Here is a 23,335-nt window from a genome sequence, read left to right as displayed (position 1 = left end):
ATAAAAGGCTTTGACACAGAAAACCCGGTTCAGAACCCACGCTATAGCATTGATTTTAAACGGCTCAAATGTTACTCCAAGCCTAGTAGAGCGCCTAGCGAAACACAGTCTCATGCTTACGTTGTTTTGCCATTTTTTTTTTATTATGGCGTCGCACGTTAGTGCCTCATAATTTGCAGACCTAGTTGCATTCCTCTAGAACTAGCATCCTTTCTTTCATGTGGCACCTATTACGGAGAATAGCCATTACCACAGAATTTGGACGCATATTTTCCTTACCAGATACGAGCACCAGTGCTTTTGTCGATGAAAAACTGCGCTAGGTTTTAATTTTAACAAAATTATTCAAGGCGAAATGAATATTCAAGGGATTTTTTGCATGTCCGCATAATCAAACAACAGGTATGATGACAGTTCTCTCATCATTAACATCCATAGACAGCAGCAGGGGTTGAATTAGTGCCTTCGAGCATAATAGACCAATGTACTGCCTATTTTGTTTTCGGGAAAAAAAGAACACAGATGGATTGTTCTGCAGGTTAAAGCGAAATTGAACAATTGATCAAGATACTGATGATTAAATTTTTATTTTAGTTCTGTAAAATAGAATTTATACTTCACATCCAATATGTAATGTAAAAAGACATGAATAAATGGGTGAACAAATAAATTAGCGACATAATAAATGTAGATCCATTACTATATTTCTACTTTTTTGTTCACTTATTTTTTTATTATACTCTTTTTTATTAGTTTTTTATTGTTGAATTACTTATTAATTCTTTTTACTCATTTATTCAACCACTTTTCCATTCTGCCGATGTGTTTATATATTTATTTATTTAATTGTTTATTTATTTTTTCACTGAATTATTTTTATTTTCTTCATTATTTATGTATCATTTCATTTCTTTCTTTATTTATTTTATCAAAGAAAAATACTTTTTTTTTGAACGAAACACAAAAATATTTTAATTTTCATTTTAGAGGAAAGTGACAAATTTGAATTTTTCTTTGAAACTAATAATGTACATCCAAAAGAGAAACAAAAAAATTTACTCAAGGCTTATTAAGAAAAAAAAACGCATTTTTTAGCTGAAATACTTATAATATATTTTTAATTATTCATTTTAAAAAACGAACCATCCTTTAACAATTTCCCTTTGTCCTACTTCATAAAGATTATTCTGTTGTTTGCCTGAAAATAAATATTTTGTTTGGACGTCTTAAAGTTATGTGTACGATTCCTGATCGATAGTATGCTGTTATGCGAAAAACTTACTACTACAATTTTTTAACCCGACCCGGATGAGCAATCATTATCTTAAACATTTCAATTATTTTGGAAGAACAAACCATTAAATCAAATCCGATGTTCCTAATGGTTTGCGTGAGACAAGAAAATATTTAAGATAATAGGACATAAATCCCAAAGCAAAATAAATCAAGATAACGGAATCTCGAAAATTCTTAGTTATCCCAAATAAACCATGGAATTTACTAGAAAGACCCGCCATTACCGTAGTGGGCATTTGAGACGGAAATTTATCTGGCGTTCTCAACCACATAGTTATGCAAATGAGCTAACATTTTTGTGGAAAAATACTCAGCGTTATGGAGCACAAATCTGCGGTCTTTTTTTTTTTTTTTTGATGTCAAAACCATATTTATCAAAAGAATTAACGTTCGTATCCTGAAGATTTTCTTTGGAAAGATCGTTTCAACGGATTTGTTAATGCTTTCAACAACTAACAAAAGTATGAATTTTTTGTGAGGAATGAAAAAAAATACAATTTGGAACATACGATTTTAATAATTTACTAAATCCCCTTGTACGAAAGTTTTAAAATCTCCAAAGTTTTATTAGTTCATTTATTAAAAGTAAAACAAATTTTACTTCTAATGTAATCACGGCTTATAAACAGCAAAAAAAATAATACTTTATCAAAAGAACAAAATAAATCAAAACATCAGTCTTCAACAGAATGAATCTTCAAATCCTAAATCCTTCGTGAAGATTTGCGTAATGTGTTCAGTAACTTACAATATTACATTTTAAAAAGAGCTCACAAAACAAAAGTGCAATTTTTAGCACATATAATTTTAATAATTTACTAGACCTACATTTTTGGAAGTTTTGAAAAACTAAAGGCATTTTATTAGTTGAATGTAAAGGAAAATTTTTTTAAACATTTTTTTTCTGGCGTTGACTCTATTTTGATGGAATGAAGCAGCAACAATTTTAAATATTGTAACAGTTTTATGACATTATTATTTTGTCATGCAAATAAATAAATAAATAAATAAATAAATAAATAAAATAAAGGATGTCTGTGACGCGCATAGAGCCTAGACCGTCCGGCCGATTTTCATGAAATTTGGCACAAAGTTAGTTTGTAGCATGCGATTTTTCGAAAGCTCGATTTAATTCCTTTTTTATTTCAATTTTAAGAACATTTTCCGGAGCAAAATTATCATAAGATGGACGAGTAAATTACGAAATCATCATGACGTGGAATGGGAGAGCGAATGAACATAGCCAAATGGCGAGAAATTCGCCATCCATTATTTGTAAATATACAGGCGAACCGAATGACCTTTTAATTTTCAACTACGGGCAAAGCCGTGCTGTACCACTAGTGTATACATATATATATATATATATACACACACACACACAAGGAAATGCAAACCTTAAATTATTTTCAGATTTTTAAATACACGATTGTAGTTACACAATTATGCAGCACTGTATCAATTTTTTCATTTGAATCATCTCAAAAATCAATACTTAAGTAAACAGAAGAAGCGGCCAAATAAAATCCTTCCTAATACTAAATTTACATGCATATTAGAAAAGAGAAAAATAGATTTGAAGTATAAATACAACTCTACTTTGTTTTCTCCAGTCTTCAGAAAAAGCGCGTTGTGATTCTGAAGTAGAAAATCAATTTCTCATATCTTCAGTTGAACAACGAGACGAGGCTATCCGATTATTTTAGACAACATATCATACTGTGAATTGCTTTTAATTTTTTTTTTATGTTTGAGCCTTAGTTTTTTTTCTTTTTTTTGAGCAGTTCAGATGACCAAGTCCTTCATGAGAAAGACTTGGCTCGATGTTGTCACTGTGGTTGAATTGAAAGTTTTTAGTTGCATTAAAACAACTTGAAAAAATGATACTGAATATATCATAAGTATCTGATTAAAAAAAAATTATAACGTACTTCATGTTAACTAGACCATGTAGATACTATATAAAGATTTTTAAACGTAGTACAATAGCTTACACATCTCTGAATAGCAGAAAAAACATGTAAAGGATTTGGACCTTTACAGAATCTTACAAAATGATGTTACTTAAATGTAGAAAGATAATAAAGTATACAACATTTTCGAGAATCTAAGGAATGCAATGGTGACTATCAACCTTAACCAGTTCAGATGAAAAGATTTATTTGATGGTAAGAAATTAATATTTGTCAATCGGTATAAAACACGAGTTGACAAAAGTTAAATTTTCAGTAAGCGGCAGAAATTTTATTCATTACTGTAAAAATTTAAATGAATTCTCTGAAGGTGTTTCTATTACTGCAGATAAAAAAAACTCCGTGGCTATTTTGTTTGCATGGTTGATAATATGCATTTTTTATCTGGAATTTTCAAAACATTGATTGAAAGAAGATTGTGTTTTTAATTTAACATAAACTACTCTTTCATTTCTAAAATGTATTCTAAACATTCTTCTACAGCTGTACGTATATTTATTTTAAAAACATATAATTTGAAGATTATATGCAAAGAAGACACAGTTTGATAGAATCTTGTCATAAATAACATTTGTGGGGAAAAATGGGTTTTTGAATGCTGTTTCAAGTTAAAGTCACAATGTAGCTTCAACATGAAAACACTCAAAATACGTTATTATGTATGCTGGTATTTTATTATGAGAGCAATGAGAGTGAGCAATAGAAATGATGATTGAAAACTGGGTTGTGTGCATTAAAAGGTTGAGAACTGCAGATTTTGCGGTAAACGCAATAAACTGCCAAAATAAATAAATCTATCAGCTCTTCTGTGTCTAATAAAATACACAATCTATCAAAACAAGCATTAAGCTTAAAAGCATTTCAGTAAGCTCGAATCCTTTGGAGGATAAGAAAAGACTATCACTGATTGCTTAAGTGTAAAGGGAATAAGCTTTGGTACATAAGGATGTTGACGCAAAATTAAAAGCAATGCCAAACTGCTGCTGTAAAATAGTAACAGTAACAGCAATAAGGTGGAAAATTGTTATAGTTAGTATTATTAATTGACTTTTAAAGGAAGTTAAACAGAAATGCACGAGTTTCAAAAAATATTATTTTATAAATATTTAAAAAACATAAAAATACCTTTAAATTTTTGTATGTTTGAAAATTAACGTTAAGATAAAGATCATTTTGTTCTTATCTGATATTCTTAGTTCGTATTTTTCTATAAAATAATGTATTCCATTTTTAACTACTCCTCTAGAGGACAAATGTAAAGTAAAATTACGTTTTTGAATCATTTTAAATTGCTTAGCTAAATTCATTTTACAATAAGTAGTAGGATAAGTAGGGTTTAAATGAGGAAATTTCGACAAAATATCAGTCTTTTCCATGATATCAATCTTCTCTTTTTTAGGTCATAAAATGCTTTATTTGTATTTTCTCGTTATAAATATGTGAGTGTGTGTATAAAAATGTAATAAAACATATTTCCTCGGAAAACTAAACATTTTCATGTTCTGGTTTAGTTGAAGAGAATGTTAGGCTCTTTATTAGGATATCAAATCGATAATATCTACCCTCCTTTAACTTAGTTCAACTTTGTTATTTTCCTAGTCAAATGAATATAGTAAGCAAAAAAGTAAAGAATATTATTGAGCAAATAAATGTTTCATTCATCAAGAAAACTGTAAAATTAAATATAAACAATTTAATGAAATATCAACTAAGAAATAAAGAAATATCTTTTGTGCAGGGGAAAAAACATTACAACGTAAAATCACAGAAAATTACAGAAATCTGCAAATTGGTGCGATTTTACAAGGTAATCATTTTTCTTTTAAATATCAACTGAGATTCACTATGTCCACTTTGCCCCATCCCTAACAAAACACAGTAAAAGGAAAAAGGAAGTTAATAATTTCTTATTTATGTGTTTTTGGCAGGTATAATAACACTGGTCAAAGAGGTTTCTGTTAATTAGTAAGTATGTGGTGTCTATTATATTTTAGGGGGTGCTGAAAAAGAATATGACAATAAAAATATTCCATCACCTGCAGATTTTTAAAAAACCAAAATCTTTAAAATCTCAATTTAATGACATTTTTCCAATACATCTACAATATTTTTGTCATTTGCCATTTTATAAACAAATACAAAGCGTAAAACTAGAATAAAACAAAAAAAAATATCTTGTTTCAAAAACTACAGAAGAATGGAAGAGATTTTTGATGAAAAAATAATGATACGTGTAAAAAAAAATCCTAAATTTCATACTTTATGTAGCTTTAAATGCCTTAACTGTGGATGCTTTATTATTGCACTAACACAAACTTAAATAAGATGTAATATTCTAATAAGATTTCAACGGTTATGCCGAGCATATTGACAGTAAACCTTAAGTTGCAAAAATATTTTGGTAGAAACGCTTCCAATGGTCGTCGCGAAGCGTCGCCCACAGCTCTATATTTTAAGGGGAAAAGTTTTCAGCGACATTAAACATCCCAATTTCTTGTAACTTTCTAACGTGTCTTTAATTAATTTTTCATCGTTAGGACTTTTATTATTTCTCAAGAATTTTCTCACAACATTTTTAAAATCAATCTATGGTGTTTTTCCTAAATCACTCAAACTAGCTTCAAAAATTTTTCCTTCATTATTTTTGCATAAATGAGTAATAGTAAATACTCCTACAAATATTTAAATCAACACCCTTTTCATCCGTTGATTTAACGAAATCCTTCATCAACCCAAACTTTATGTGTAAAAGTGGGGGAATATTTTTTTTTAATTGATGAGAGGAGCGCTTTGCATACATTTTGTTTCACCTGCAATATATTGTTAGCACTCTGGCCATTTCTTTTTTGATATAATTTGTTCATGTATTGCCTTGCTATTTCATTCATACAGAAAATAGCAGTATATTGTAGAATCAAATTGTATACCAATGAGAAAGGTATTTACTTTGAAAAAAACTGCCAATATGCTCCAATCATGATGTGAGTAGTCAATTTCTCATTATCTTCATATTTTCGTAGGATTCTTTCAATATGCCAGAATAAGGTATGGGAACCGATGGTTCAGCATTTCCACGCGCCGAAAGACAACTTCAACTACCGTAATCTAGCGTGAAACCGAAATGATACAGAACACCTAGCGCATCTGCACAATGTCGCATGTTTAGAACTTATCAAAGTGAATTCGGTTTCTATTCTGTTTTTACATGTTCTATCACTGCAATGAGTAAAACAATATGGATCGAAAATGTCTATGGAACAAATGTATCTAAAAGATAAATACTGCTGTAATATATCATACATAATCCAAAACTTATAAATGAAATTTCTTAAAAAAGGAGGGTACACGAAAAGTTTTGCAAACATATTCTTTTTCGGCAGCTTCAAATCTATAAGAAACACCCAAAGTACAAGACCCTCCCAAGGTACACCCAAAGGAACGGAAAATTCGTTAAAATTTATTTTTCAGTGTAATCTTCTCTTTAAGAAACACCTTTAATTAAGCCTGTTATATATAAAATGGAAAATATTTCACAAGTTTGTTAACCGTATGTGTAGCAAAGAAACATTTCAGGCTGATAAAGTTTTTTCTTCCCGTCTTCATATGCTAGAGTGAAACTGCTCTGGAGTTAAAAATTTGCTGCGAGCAAACTAAAAAGTGTCATTACAATTTGGTTTAAATAGTCCATTCTAGTTGTGTTTACATTCAAATCGTTATAAACTGCCTCTTCATTCATAAATTAATGTTTGCAGCTGATGTTTTTAACAGCATTGCCTACAGAGAGGATCTGAAAACATGAATCGTTATGTAATAGAGTACTCGAAAGAGAAGTTCTTTTTTGAAAAAAAATTGAAAATTCACCATGACCATATAAAGCAACTCTTCATGTCATCGTATGTTCGAATATATTAGATTATCTTCATCACGAACGAAAAAAACAGGGACTAGATAACTTTATTCACAAATTGAAATTCAAGAAAAATATCGCAAAATTACAAAACTTGCAGTTTGATTTCAAAAATTTTAATATGTTATCCAGTTTCTAATTTTGAGCAGAGTTATGGTTTATAGAAGTAGTAATAGAAAGTTTTCAAAACATTGGTTGCCAAGCCGTTCTAAAAGTTGCATTAAGTGTAAAACGCAATAAAAAGTTCCTTTAAATTAATTACTTGAATGGAAGAAAGCCTCAAAAACATGTCTTGAAAACTTTCCAAAGCGTAAAATCCAGTTCCATGCTTGCTTAAACTCCGCCTTGAAATTGATTTATTAACTTAATTGACTATTTTTATTTCTTTTCAGCAATGATGAAAATTTAAATATATTGTCCCTTTTGATTAACGGATTGGTTTATTTAATTGTAATCTCTTCTATAATGGGCTATGTGTTATTTCTTTATTTGATTTTTATATTATACAATTTTTATATTATCATTTGGTTTTTATTCCTGAGCAGCTGAAATATGTTTCTCCAACAGTTGATCACTTAAACAAAAAGTCTCTGCTGCTGAAGAAGGTACAATTAAGAGAAAACAAGTTACATCAACTGTTAGCTTGGGGAGAAAAACATTCATTACCATGTTGTTTCCTAAAAGCGGTATGATTCAAAAGCAGTATCTAATATTGTATGTTTAGGAAAATATGACATAAAGGAGAAGCATATAAAATCAACATCTTAAACAATTTTAGACTGTATACTTTTTGCGATACATATTCGCAGTTACTGCTGTTAAAATAAAATATTTTACCCAAAACAATGAATAAGCAGGTGGAATTCTTGACGTCAATTTTACGTTGAACTCTGTGTAACACTCGAGATTCATTTTTTACACAAAAATATGTAATATTTTTTACACAAAACCCTTCTATTTTCAGAAATTGCTATCAAAACGAGAACTATTTTTAAAAACTTTCACTCACTAAGATATAAAAAGTGAATCCTGCAAGAGAACTCTTGATAAATGGTTTTTCTTTAAAAAGAAGCTATCTTCTTTTTGCAATAGCAGAGCACTCCTCAGTGGCATGGAACAAGCTAAGACAAAGAGACGCCTGGAGAGAGGACTATCGCAAAAAAATATTTTTATTCGCTATGGTAAGAAAGACCACAAAAAGGGGCACAATAGCGATTTTTTGATGAAGCAACATGAAACAGTACTTCTTAAGCCACTGTAAGTAAAGAGTATTATGCGGTTTAAAGTACAAACTAGAAAAAAAAGGAAAAAAGAAAAAAAAAACAAGAAAAAAGTAGTTTATGGACTACATAATTCTATAATGAATACAGAGAGCATTAAGTTTTATTCTTTTGTCCATTTTTGTTAAAAGAAATCATTGTGTGTGCCTTTTTTTTCAATACACGAGTTAGTTGAATTCTATTTCCTTTAGAAATGTTCAAATTTGTAGTAAATAATCGAAAATTATTTATTTTCTTTCAAGATTCAGAGTTTTTTTTTTGCTAAGTTACATATTGTTAAAAGTTTTAATAAAAGACATTTTAGTAATATGCTTTGAAATCAAGCCGCCTGCAATGTAATGCTATGAATAAACAGTTCATTGAGTACGTTTTGGTTAAAAGATTTTTTATTATGTTAAAAATCAGTCAGTTTAGTATGTATTGTAATAAAAAAAAATAAGTTGTTGATCATTTATTTCAAAAATAATTATATGTCATGCTGCTTCTGTTTTTAATTGGAGTCAATTGATTTTAATTATTACGAAACATCAGAACTGAACAAATCTAAAAATCTTCCAGATTTTTTTTTTTTTTGGTAATACATGAGTTTAAGTGCCAAGAAATGACTGAAGAAACATATTTTTAAATGAAGTTACCGGTGATGTTTGTTCTTGTAATTTTTATGATTTATTACACGTTTGGCTAAAAATTGTTTTCACTTATTTTACTGAATAAGTTTTTTGAATATGTAAGTCTTTTTCACGTTACAATTTTAATTTTTCCGGAAAAAAAACTGAAAAAAAATATAGAGAAATTTATATCAACGATAGTTTGAAAAAAAAAAATATTCCTGTTTTTTTTAAGTACGATTTTTTTTCTCGAATTCTATTGTTGTGTAAAACTCTCATTTAAGAGAACAAATTGAGTTTTGAAAAGAAAAGTATGAAACATGTAATATTTCAGACGTTTTGAAGATTTTCTCAAACAGACTGGAAATAGGTATGTGCACTAGTGACAAAGGCTACAGTAAAAAAATTCCATCCTTATCAAATGTTGCATCACAGGATGTATTCAAGATGTATTCAAGGATGTATTCAAGGATGTATTCTGATCTTACTAATTCAGAGTCATCTAAATTATTCTATCTCAGTGCCAAGCAAATACATGGTAGATGTCACAGGACAACATGGTATTTGACATGCCAAATGCAATCCCTCATATCAAAACCAAACGGCAACAATCTTTTTTCTTTCAGGTTAATTTATATTCTTTTAAAATTTGTTAATTCAAAAAACATGTGTCTCACTGTTCCCACTTATTGGGGAACAGTGAGGAAAAATTTCATTTCATTTTGACTTTTTTCTTTTTTCGTTTGCGTTGTTTTGTCTCAATGTACTCACTCTCCCTTAATGTTGAAAAATTATATAATGCAGTGAAGCACCAAACATTGCCTTTATGCATCAGTTCGCTTTCAGGTGGTGACCTGGGAACTCTAAAAAGTTTATTTTACGGTAAAAATTGGTCTTGGCATGTTTAAAAAGTTCTTTGTGCCGTTGGAATTCTGAATGTTTCATTGAAATCAACTAAAAAAAAACTAGGTTCATCAAACCTAGTTCATTCAAATAAATTTCCATCAAATAAATGAACTAGGTTATGTAGATCAAAAAGCAACTAATAGATAAAATCTCAGAAAAATTTAAAAACACCCTTATAGATTTAATTTAACAATTACGTTCAGTCAAGGCCTATATAGTTAACTTTAAAATTGAACTTAGTAACTCAATATGAAATACTATTTTTTAGAATCAAAGTAAAAGGTTTCAACCGCTACATAAGTTAAAACGTGGAATCAGATCTACTTTTATTCTTGCGTTTCAAGATAGACAAAAAAATCATCGTCCAACTCACATTTCTTGAAATAATATCTACATACGGCTTAAGTTTAGAGCTCCATAAATAAACTTTTATCTGGAAGAGGGCATCAGGAAGATCTTCCATTGTTTGAGTTACTGCTATTGTATAGTCCAACTACTGTTAATATTGGTGGTATAGAATAGCTATATATTTTACAGTATTGTTACGTACGAGGTTTTGGATCGCAATTTTTCAAAAGCGAAGAGTTATGATGTACGTAGGCACGTGAAATCAGTTTTTTAAGCATTGCAGTTCAAAGCTTCAATCAAATGAAAATGTATATTTTTTTCAGATATTCATCGTTGTGATTTTTGATCTGCTTTTTTATAAAGTTTTATGAAGTACGTAGGTAGTCGAAATAAGTCTAAGCATTACAGTTTAAAACTTTAATCAACTGAAAATACGTACTTTTCTAGATATTCTTCGTTATGATTTTTAATCTGTGTTTCTTTTTTTAAACTCAAGAAAACTCCCATTAATAAAACTTGTTTGTGTAAATTCTGTGCGTTGAAGGGACGATAGATGTACAAACTATTTTTAAGCTATAAATCTTTAGAAAAATTAGGAATGATTTTAAATGCAAAAAACTAGTTTGTGAGCTTCTGATTTTACTTGTTTTTAATTGTTTTATATTTTTAGGAAATATTTTCGTCCAATATTTAAAGTTTCATAAGAATTTTATTTTTTTTCTCTAAAATGTCTGATAAGCATTGTATATGATATTATTTGATTTCATGTTTTAAGGACATATTAATTAGGGTTTATTATATAACATAAATGCAAGCGATTTAAAGGTTTTAGTTAAGTTATACAATCTGTTGAAAGCGCTGCATATGTATGTCCACTGTGCGAGAAGAAAAACACTATTTTATAACTTTATTCAAAACCACTTTTGTTTTTGTAAAAAAGTAAAACAATATTTCTAAAATATTAAAACTAGTTTAATGATGAAAAATATGGAGAATCACTCATGTGTGGAAAGAACCTCCTATTTGGCGACTTTCTAACTTGGTAATGCAAACTAAGTACTATTTGAAGTCAACTCTTGGTGAAAGTAACATGTACATTGTTTATTTGGCGATATAACACACTTCGTATTTTTAAGGTGATTTTAAAATGAAAGAAATTATTAAACAAGATTAAGAGCTCCTCTAAATGAAATTTTTTCCTGAAAATAATGAAATTAACCGTTTAAATGCGAAATAACCTGTAAAAAGAACAAACTACTGAATAGCATTAAAAGTTTTATTATAGTGTAAACTAATTCACAAACTATATTAAATTCTGCATCTTCTATAAAATAGTTGCCCAAATAAATTCTCCATGTATATAACGTACAATAAAAGTTCTATGAGCAAACATGGGGATGACCTTAACGTCATTTTTGCGTTTATAGTCAAGTTAGGAAGTAAACAAGTCTCTAGCACCAGTGTACCTTATTCGACCCTGTTACCGTAAAAGTGTCTGAAACGTTTACGTAAAACATTTTATAATCATTGGCTATCCATTTAAGTTCCAATGGTAGAAATGCGCATCGCAGAAAAATCTATAGACATCTGTATACTAATAAAAACATTTCGACTCGTTGCTTAATGTTGCATTCTTTTAATAAAGATATTCTCAGTTATTAATGTAGCATATAAAATCAAAGAAAGTAAAAGGGCTCGAAACAATTGGTCCTAGATACAATCATTTAGCCGAAATCTGTAGATCTCATACAAAGATAAGTACCAGAGATCAGAAAGAGAACCATCAATCAGAGAAAACAATTTATCTCCGGTAATGACGATTTCCATGAAAGAAAGTTTACTCCTTGGACGCTTTTGTTTTCTGAATCTAATTTTGCTTATCGGTACTCACTTTGGTTTATGATGTTGTTTACGTTTCAGGAGAGAGGGAGTTAAAATGTCGATGTGGAGAAAATATTTTGAACCTTTTTTCTTTAGACGAAATTGATACTTTAAAAACTTTTTTTTGACTATATTTTTCTGATAACGCTTTAAAAAAGAGGTAATTTACTAGTATCCTTTTTTAGCTGACTAAATGATTTGTTTCTATTCAGAGCATTAGTAAATGTAGTTGATTTGTTTTTTTAACTTGTAATTCAAACTGAAAGATACAATGTCGTAAAGTATCTACGACTTTCGATTTTTTTAAAAAGATTTTTATCACTACTTAATAGAAAGTAACTTTATTTTTGTTTTATAAGCAAAATATCTAACATTTTTGGTGTTATTCTTTTTGTGATTGATCTACGAAAAAATTTCTACTTCGCAACCTGATAATTTCAGATTGCAAAAATGTTTTTTTTTTTTTTTTTTGAAATAATTTTAGCTTTGTATAAAAAATATTTGCCCTACATAACACTAAAATGTCTTTAATTACACGTAATTTTGGAAAGAAGATGGCTAGCATGAGTTGAAAGTATATTTTTCTTAAATCCTAGTGTTTGATACATATTTGAAGCATTACTACTACTACTTCTCCTCGGTCGTTAGCTTTGATTGAAATCTCTATTCTAATACAAAACGCTAAATAGTGTTACAGCAGGCTTTTTTTTTGCTCATACTGAATTTTTTTCACTAATTTTTAACACTAGAACGACTGACATTTTCTGTATACCTAGAAAGATTGAAGGGACAAATGTGGCCCCTACCCATTTTTGGGGTGAATTATTTAAAAAATTCTTCCTGAGTGTGTCCACATGCCCAATGCACCTTCTTTCATGACTAAATAAAAACTTAGTATGCTATTATTTGTAGTGTTTCTCTCTATACTGACCAAAAGCTTGGATCAGTTTTTCTTTTCAAGAGCAATGGCTACCATTAGGCTGGGAAGCAGTCAGTACTGTTTATAGCATTTGGATATCCAACTGGCTGTAAAAAGCGGAAGTTACAAGTTAAAATAGAGAGAATGGCCTTTTTTTATGCTAGAACAATTAGGAGAAAGGGAAAAAAAAATTAATTGTAAAAAAGCTTAGGGGCCACTGTGGCCCCTCCCGTCTTTCTAGGTATAAGGATTAATATTTACAGTATTATGAGGCGTGTGATAAAATGATTAAACAAGCATTCAAATAGTGTCATATAATGAAAAGTCAGGAAGTTACATTATGTTCCGTTAGACATTATTTGAGTTATTAAACAACAAACTATGCGAGGGGTCACACAGGCCCCTCAGTCTTTCTAGTGTTAACACAAAAAAAAAAAAAAAAAAAAAAAAACCAAATCAAACAAATTGCAAGAAATTAGACGAGCTCGATAATTCCGAAAACACACAATTTGTTTCTTCAATTAAAAATAAAAAAAAAATTCACTTAAGAATTCACCATATTTACAATAGTTGCAACGCTATCTTGAAATATAAAAATTGTCATAGATAAATAAATGAAAAAAAGTATTTAAAAATATCAATTTACGTTCATGCATTAAATTGTAAAAATGAAACCAACTCCAATGAGTTAATAAAATAACATAAACTAATATGCTATTCGACTCATAATTATGACAGAAAGTATTTAGACTGTTTTAACAGACACTGTATGTGTTTTACATAACTTATATTTCTAGCTGATTAGTAATAACCAAATAGTTAAAGAATTCATACAGAAATCACAGTCATTCTGTCTGAACTGAGTTAGAAATCAAATAAATAATGCACACGAAAGAAGAGAGTAGAAACGTTTACTAAAACGCAGATTTTTGTGGGACCGAAGTTAAAATGGCACAATCTCTCTCTCTCTCTCTCCCCCCCCCTCTCTCTCTCTCTCTCTCTATATATATATATATATATATATATATATATACACATATATATTTCTCTTTCGGAATTTAAAAAAAAAATCCAAAGAAGTCTGAATTCAAATTTGCAACCACAATTTTACACTAGAAGTTTTACACTATATTTTTTTGTTCTTTTAAAAACCTGATGGTTGAATATGAGTCACTTGACATAACTTTCATTTTCGAGATTGACCGTGCAACGCCAGGTGACGCTGCTATTGCGTTATGAAATGTGAGTATTATAATTAATTTTTTCGTCGTTTTCGTTTTTAATGCTTTATTTTCATATACATAATACTTGAAATATACCAAGGGGTCTAAGGACCTTTCATATTCAAAATTTTTGACTTTCTGGAAAAAATATATTTTATGCATGATTTAATTCCGAAAAATTTGATACCTTATTTATGACCACACGCCAAAAACGTTTCAAGTTATCGTAAAAATGCGTAAACTTTCCCCATAGAGATTTACAACAGCAGCTGTTTAAGCTTCTTTTTCTCATGTGCTGGTTTCGCCGATTTCTCGTTTTGTGTGCATGATATCTCAGAAGGTTTCTTATATATTTCTGAAAAACTTTTAATGCATGTTTGTATGGTTTATTTTTATGATTTGAACATACATTTATTAATTTTTTTAAATTATTTTTTTTTATTTATTTGCAATTTTATACGTTAATATGAAAATTTTCCAAAATTTTGGGCAATTTTTTTTTTTAATTTTAAATATTAACCTTCATTTTTAATCAAAATTTAGGTTCAGATCATAAAAATAAACCAGACAAACATGCATGAGAAGTTTTAAGGAAATACATAAGAAACTTTCTGAGATATCACGCACGCAAAACAAAAAAAACCGCACCTGAGAAAAAGAGGCTTAAACAGCTGCTGTTAACATAAATCTTTATAGGGAAAGTTTACACATTTTTATGATAGCTTGAAAAGTTTTTGGCGTATTGTAATAAATAAGGTATCAAATTGTTCAGAATTTAATTGTGCATAATATATATTTTTTCCAGAAAGTCGAAAATTTTGAAGGTTAAAGGTCCTTAGACACCTTTTTAACAGAAGAAAACTGTATAAGTCACATTGTGTGTTTACTTTTCTTATTTCAAGGTAAGTTCTAAAGCAATCATAGGCACTTAAACAAAATCACATGATATATCATACCGGGCTAAATTAAACATTTACGCAATTTTTTGCGTAAATATTTGCCCATTCAGTGCCTTTAACAAAACTAATAAATGAAAAACACCGACTGTGTTATTAGTTATAAGATATGTTTTCTCCTGGGGGCCTTTTCTTTCAGCATTTAATGCAATTATAGTTAAATAAAATAATGCATTTTTTTTCTTATCAAAGCGATAAATTAAAGGAATTTTTTTCTTTTGTGAATGATTAGAAACTTCAAATTTAAATGCTTTATTGGAAAATAATTAATTAGAAAGGAGGCAAAAGTTTAAAAATAATTGGGAAATTAATTATTTGATCCCGACTACGTTTTATATTTTGTTGATTTAAATAATCTTCAAGGAAGTAAAATATTCTCATTTAATGATTTGAATTCCCCTTCAACATTATCTAAAATTATTTATCGTTGCTTTAACTGTTTTGCTAGTATTTTCTCTACACACCATGATTTTCTTTTGGATTTGATTTGAAATTATCAAATTACTATTTTATGTAAATTAACTGACTTGGAAAAAAATCGCATTAATATTTGAAATCAAAATAATACGTGGCGTCGGCTGGTCTTAGATATTTTTTTTTTCTTTGCTGGAGACTGTTTTGCTGGAGACATGTTTTCCTTCAATATATCATTGCCTTTTGTTAGCAAAAGAAAAAAAAAATAAATAAATGCAATTTATAGTTTGGTTTTCGTTTTTTTTTCCTTTTTTTTTCAAGCACTTCTATAATTGCTATTCCTGAGTTTTACAACCGTTATTCGATGAATGCTTTATTTGCTATAACGGCAACCTAAAGATGCATTCATAATTATAAGACTGCCACAGTATTCATGCTGGTTTTCGGTTGTTTGTTTTCAGTTAAAGCAATTACTAAGTCTCCGTCTTGTCCCTTTTTTCATTCGGTTGATTTTTGGTTAATATAACATATTTGGACGCATTTTACTAGTACAAAATAGCTGTATAAAGTAAAAATATTTACCAAATTTACGGTGCTTTCGTATATGTTACGACCCTGAAGTTTGGCTAAAACGCAAACTGGCCAACAGATTTGTCTAATGTCCGAAAAGCGTGCAATTGATATCGTACACTAGAGTGCTCCGGCCCTCCTCCGTTCGACATCTAAAGTGGCTGAATTCCGCGTGTAGCAGGTGACATTTAATAATTTTAATGCTTTTTCCCCTGAATATTCTCAGGACATCCTGGATGTCCAGCCCTTTAAATTTTAGTATGGTGAGACAGGATGGAATGACTCTCCCTGGATGTTCTGTATCCAACGGTACCAGCTTTGAACTAGTAGACATTCACACTCCAAAGGATGTAGGAATACAGACACAAAGACGCGCACTAGTTTTAATTGTATAGATTCTACTTTGACTGGCCATTTCGCGAAGTGGTTAGGAATTCTTGAACAAAGCCTGAAGTGACAATGGTACATTGACTAGTAGATGACACATCTGTATTTTCCGGTTGCTTAAAATATAATTCGTCATTTCGAAGGCGCAAATCTACTAATCTCTTCAAACTACTACGTTGCTACAGCATACGTACGGAAAACAATTTGCTGATATTTTTTCCTTCCTATTTTGGTCGATATATCCAAGCCAAGTCGCGAACTGACTGGTCAAAGAACGAAATAAAACAAAAATTCTACATTGGCCGGTAGGCTAATAACAACGTTGGGCAAAACGTGAACTAATTGGCCGGTTTGCGAACTGCCGGGTTTTGGGCTTAAGTCGTATCATAAAAGGTAAAAGCTCCAGTAGTCGAAACTGTTTTTTTTTTTTCTATGTTAACATTGTTTAGAGTGAATTCACACTAGGAGAAACTTTAAAGAAGTGATAGTTGCACCAACTAGTCTCCTATTATAATGCGACAAGAATTAGACTAATAAAATGACGGTGAAAAGTTTATGTTTTTACAAAAAAAAAAAAAAAAAAAAGATCTTTGATCAGTAGTTGACACCAAATGAAAACCAGAATATGTAGTAGTTGACATTCTTTATTTTCAGTAGTTGTAACATATAGTGTACGAATAAAACTTCTCGGAACCGTTTGTTCCCCATCACTGGCTTCGTCACGTGAACGAAAAAGGCTGACTCAGAGGAAATTTTCCGATGAAAATGGCTTTAATTTATGTGTCTTAACATACTAAAGTTATTATTTTGAGAACAGTAATTCACCAAACATGTAAAAATTGATAAAAGGAGAAATCAAAAGTTTATTTTCCAAGTTAAAGCTCTTTTCTTTCCTTTAAATTGAGCAAATATGTAAGAAAGAACGTAGAGAATAACAACATATTACCGTAACCAAAATTTTCAATGCATTGTATCATATCCACATGAATTTTAAGCACTCTTTTTAGATTCGAAAAATAATGTTTTAATTATCAATATCATAACGAAGTAAACATAAATGAAAACTTTAAATTTTAACATTATCATAGACTCATATTCAGGCAAGAACGACATACTTTAAATTTTCCCATCCACTATCTTAGAAATATTCCACGTACTTAGTAACGCAATGGCTATGACAATAAAGTATTCTAAAAAAATGTATAATTGAATAAGAAATTCGTTTTGTATAAATATGAAAATATGCATGGGAATAATGTAAATCATGCGTCACTATCTGCAACATAAAGTAATCAAATGAATATTTTGCGAAACAGAGAGCAATCTTTAAAAAATGTCTGTTGTGAGTGAAATATTTTCTTTTTGTTTACTTTCCTCAGCGACATAAATTAATCTTTCACAATCAATTAAAACAAGTTTTTAGCTTTATTCTTACAAATTTTCGTAAAGTGAGTAGCTGCATTCTATTAAAATTATTAAAATGACGAGAAAAAATTTAGTGATCAGAATTTCTTTTATGCAAAACGTAGAAATTTTTTTTTAAATGTTAAAGTTCTGTAATTTTTTTTTTCATTGCAAAAATTCAATCTGCAAGATAGAACGAGTCATTGATGGCTTGAAAAAGAAAATAAAATTCCTTACCTGTTTTTATGTTGTAAATTATATCCATTATAGATTATTGAAGTTCAAAGATTTTCATTTTTTTTTAATTCTTCATTACAGTGTAATAGTACAAAAATGATTTTATATTTGCATAATTAATTTACTTATAAAAATGAGTTTTATGAGATCCAGAGCGAACTCTGCTGTCAGTAACATTAGTGAGAAAAAAATGGCGAAGAATTCAAAGCTTAATTTTAAATTGGCGCTCGCTTTGGCTAGTGCTGAAGGCGCTAAACAGCCAAATAAGGATTTTTGAACCGGCCGGATTTTAGTACGTCATAGCTCATTTACGGTTACCACTGATGAGGCCTTCTTATAGGCAGAGATGGGCAGATTCGTATTCGTAAATCCGAATCCGAATTTGATTCACAGTACCTTAACGTGTCAATCCGAATACGAATACATTCGTATTCACAAGTGTGAATCCGAATACGAAATTCGGATTCATACCTATGAATCCGAATCCGAATCTATTCAGATTCAGACCTATGAATCCAAATCATTTCTGATTTACATCTGTGAATACGAATTCATTTGGATTCACACTGATAAATTCAATTCAAAAGCCCAAAATAAATAAATAAATGTTTGTCTGTACCTCGCTACTGGTCGAGCTTTCGGTGTTAGTGAATTTCTGAAGAAAAGTGACGATATTGTTATGGGTCCAAAAATTTTATAAGTGGAATTCTACCAAAGTCATGTAAATTGAAACTTGATTTGTTTAAATAATTTTACTGCAGATAATTTATCTCAATTTCACAACTTTAAAATATGATGAATATACAGTGATTGATGCTACAAAGGACCAAATTTGATTCTAAAAATTTGTTGATGTTACAGATACTTGTACCGTTGAAAATGCAGATTCTCTCTGAAACGTTTCGTTTAAAAAAAAGAACAAGTATAGTATGATGGAAGATAGCGATTTTTTATTTAATAATACAAACATACATTTCAACACTCCATCTCCGGAAGGAAGCATCGATCACAAAGATAATTATTTACTAATAGTTCTACTAACCAAACTATCGCAACTGTTGACTACTGCGAAAACGTTCTTCTTTGTACCAAAGAGTTCTATAAAGAGGAACGACTCGTATACTGCTTCCATTGGCCGCCATGACCAAGCACGGAGACCGGTTTGAGAGAGAACGGTAGTTTCGTTATAAAACGTAATGAAAATTCATGCGGCGATAAATGTTTTTTACTGCGTCAAATTACTGATATTTTTCCTCAAATACAATTTCAAATGGAAATAACGATGGAATCTTCTGGGAATTTTTCTCAAATAATTTTAGGTTAAACTGTATAAAAAGTTTTAATGAATGATGTATAAAAACATAATGCACTGACAGAATACAGTAATTTTCAACACATAAATCAGGAAATTTTTAATCAGTACTCAAGAACAACAAAAAACTCTGCATATTTTATTAAACAGATCATAAAATAGTGTTTAAATTGTTGGATCTTACTTCATAACAGGGTTAAAAAAAATCAGGATTTTTAAAAATATGTAAATAAAAACACGGTTTTTTAAATTTAAATCGGATTTTTTTTATTTAAATAGAATTTTTGAAATTTAAATTTATTTAAATATTGTATTTGGTATTACCAAGTTAAAATTCCCAAGTTAGATGTTAAATTAGATAATTATTTTCCTATATATGGTTAAAAATTCATAAAATCTATGTTTGAGTTATTCAGAAATCAGTAAAAAATAATTACACATCTGAGCTTGATAAAATCTTGCTACAATATAAAGTCACATATCCATATGGGTGTATTTCCCAGAAATTTTTTAACAATCAAAATAAATAACACCTTTCTTTTTTCTAAAGAAAAAAGAAGAAATAATATGGAAGTACATAAACTGAGAAAGAATAAAAATAGCATAGAACATCGAATTATTTTCCTTTTTTTTTGGAAAAATGACACCTGAAATAAAATGCAAGAAGAAAAAAAATTAAACCATATGCTTCTTGTATTTAAATATTTTAATAAAACTCATCAAGGACTGAAAAGAAGACTTTTTTAGAATTCTTATCTTATAAAACGCATGCATATTTTTTTTCTCACTGTTTTGACTTACTGTAAGTTGAGAAGGATTGTATGTTTATTTTTTAGTGAATAAGTAAATAGCTTAACAAAGGTGGTTCAAAAATATATGTAAAAAAAAGTTTCTGATAGATAACAGGACACCCCTCAATATTTTTAGACTTGTGGATAGTAATATACCGGAAGAATTTTGACTTCTTATTTCAACTGAAAGAGAGTGCTTAACTCCCTCCCCCAAACATCGTAAGTATGGGGAGGGGCGTTAAAAATTACATTGAACTGAAATAACAATGCTACATATTATAATATACAAAAGTAATATGCATATACATTGCAAAAAAAATTATTTACAAAAACACAGCTGGGGAAATTGAATGTTTCCAACTTTGTGACATTTCCCATGCTACGACTAATATTAAATTGAGCACCCTCTTAACATTTCAGTAAGAAACTGTAACTTTTACAGCATAATACTATTAGTAAGTCTGAAAAAAAAATAGGGTGTGTCCTGGACTCTAGCTAAAAAAAGTTTTTTTGAACCACTCTAAGCTTAACTCTTAATAGGTACGTATCCAATTTAATTTATTATTTTTAATTTCATTGAAAGGCAAGCTCGTTTCATATATATATACTTCGCAAGTTTTTTCTTTTTTAATGTTACTTGCTACTATGATTTTTTTATATTTTTCTTCGTTTTCAATTACATTTATTTAATAACAATCTGATTTTTTTTGTTTCTTTTAGTAAGATTACTTATTATTCCGAGGACAATTCTTTGAATTCGGAATGCGAACCTTTTCAGAAATTGCGATTTTCGCTTAGATCAGCACTAAGTGGTGCTTTTTTCAAGCCGGTGAGTGATAATGCCGATGCTATTTCCCTACAGAGAGCCTCTCATAAATCTGTTCGAGCTTTATGTTTAAAATGTGATGCGAATGTTCCCTCAAAAACTAAAGAAGTTCAGGTAAACATTTTGAATACTTCGAATTTAATACGCCATTTACAGCGATACCACTCCACTGATACTGTGGAAGAATTCAAAGCTAGTCTTACATCTGCTAGGGAAGAATTCGTTATCACTAACCCCCTAGGGAAGTCCCTACCTTGGGAGAATGAAAATTTTTTTTGTTTTATTTTTAAAAAGAAATCTACACACTAATACCTTGTCTTGAAGAGACGTAGTAAGGCACATCCTGAAAATAAAATACTTCGTTCGAATGGAAAACGTATGATTAATATGCTACTAGAGGTAAAAGTTCAACACTGTCCCATGTATGTGCACTTGACTGTACAAAAAAATAGCGAAATTGTTTAGTGTTCATGACCATAAAAATCATGATTTTTAACTTTTTATGGACTTCTAAAACCTGGGTCCAGTAGTATTCGACTTGGGGCTCCAAATAGTAGGAAGTTCATTTTCGGGTCAATTACTTAGTTTGACACCAATAAATATACATCCAAAAACTCGCTAACACCCAAAATTTGAACTGTAGCGAGGTACAAAGAAACATTCATTTATTTATATTGGTCTTTTAAATTCAATTTTTCAGTGAATCCAAGTGTGAATCCAAATGGATTCGTATTCATAGATGTGAATCAGAAATGATTTAAATTCATATGTCTGAATCCGAATAGATTCGGATTCGGATTCATAGGTATGAATCCGAATTTCGTATTCGGATTCACACTAGCAAACATGAATCTATTCGAATTCACACTTGTGAATACGAATGTATTCGTATTCGGATTGGCACGTTAAGGTGCTGTGAATCAAATTCGGATTCGGATTTACGAATACGAATCTGCCCATCTCTGCTTGTAGGTAGTGATGCATAGAAATAGTGTTAAAGATCCTCGAATAATCGAATAATACTGATCAGCTTTCGCATATGCTTTTGCAGAGAAAATTTTTGAATAAATTAGAAATAAGTAAGATCAATTACTGACGTAAAAATATAAAGTAATATTTTTCGCCGATAACGGGCGAGAAAAAAAAACATTCATGTTCCATCAAAACATTTGTAATATTCTACCATTTTCTTTTTGTCTTTTCCATTTTCAAAAAAAAAAAAAAAAAAAAAAAAAAAAAAAAAACAAAAAAAAAAAAACAAAAACTGTGACCCCCCCCCCACTTTCCCCAATCAACTCTAATTTGAATTCTGAAACTTTGAATTCAAGTTATATGTTTCGCAATCACGAGTTGCGACAAGACCCTACTCACTGGAGTTATTGTTTCTAGAAACGGCCCCCCTCCCAAGCATATCTCTCCTCCTGGTTGATTATGTGTGTAAAGTTGTGTGTGTAGGCTTAAGTGTGTCACTTAGGTGTGTGTGTGTATGTGTGTAAAGGCGCGTGCATGTGTGAGTGTCAATATGTATGAACATGCGTGTGTAGGACATGGATGCCACCGTCCAGCAGAAGTGGATCCTGGGGGACAGTGCTCAGGACCGGAGGAGCCGCGCCGGTGGGCGGTGGTGCTGGCGAGGCCCCTGGTCCAAGCCGAAGAAGGAACCACAACATCAAGGATGGTCAAGTGAGAACAATAAGAAATCGTGATTGCACAAAGAAAAAAAAAACAATAGACAATGCAGTCGATAATTAAATTCAGTGACACAAAGACAGAGATTCTCAAAAGATATTGAGCAAATAACTTACTACTGTGGATTTTTTTTCAAAAAAGAATGTACTGAAAAAAGGTACTAAAACAGATTTCATATCTCAAGTTGTAAGTTACTTTTTATAATTTTCATACGTACTTGTAATATACATGCTAATTATTGAACTGTTTTATTGTTTATTTGCTTTATTTCAAAAATTTTTGCCAACAACATTAGTTATTTCCGTTATACAGCTATTGATTAAATACTCTTACGTTTTAGGACAAATGTTGCTAATTTAAAGGTAAAGAAAATTTCCCCACTTAATGGAATAAAATTTCATGGAACCG

Source organism: Uloborus diversus, chromosome 5 (assembly GCF_026930045.1).
Source record: "Uloborus diversus isolate 005 chromosome 5, Udiv.v.3.1, whole genome shotgun sequence".
NCBI lineage: Eukaryota > Metazoa > Arthropoda > Arachnida > Araneae > Uloboridae > Uloborus > Uloborus diversus.
This window is presented reverse-complemented; position numbering follows the sequence as displayed.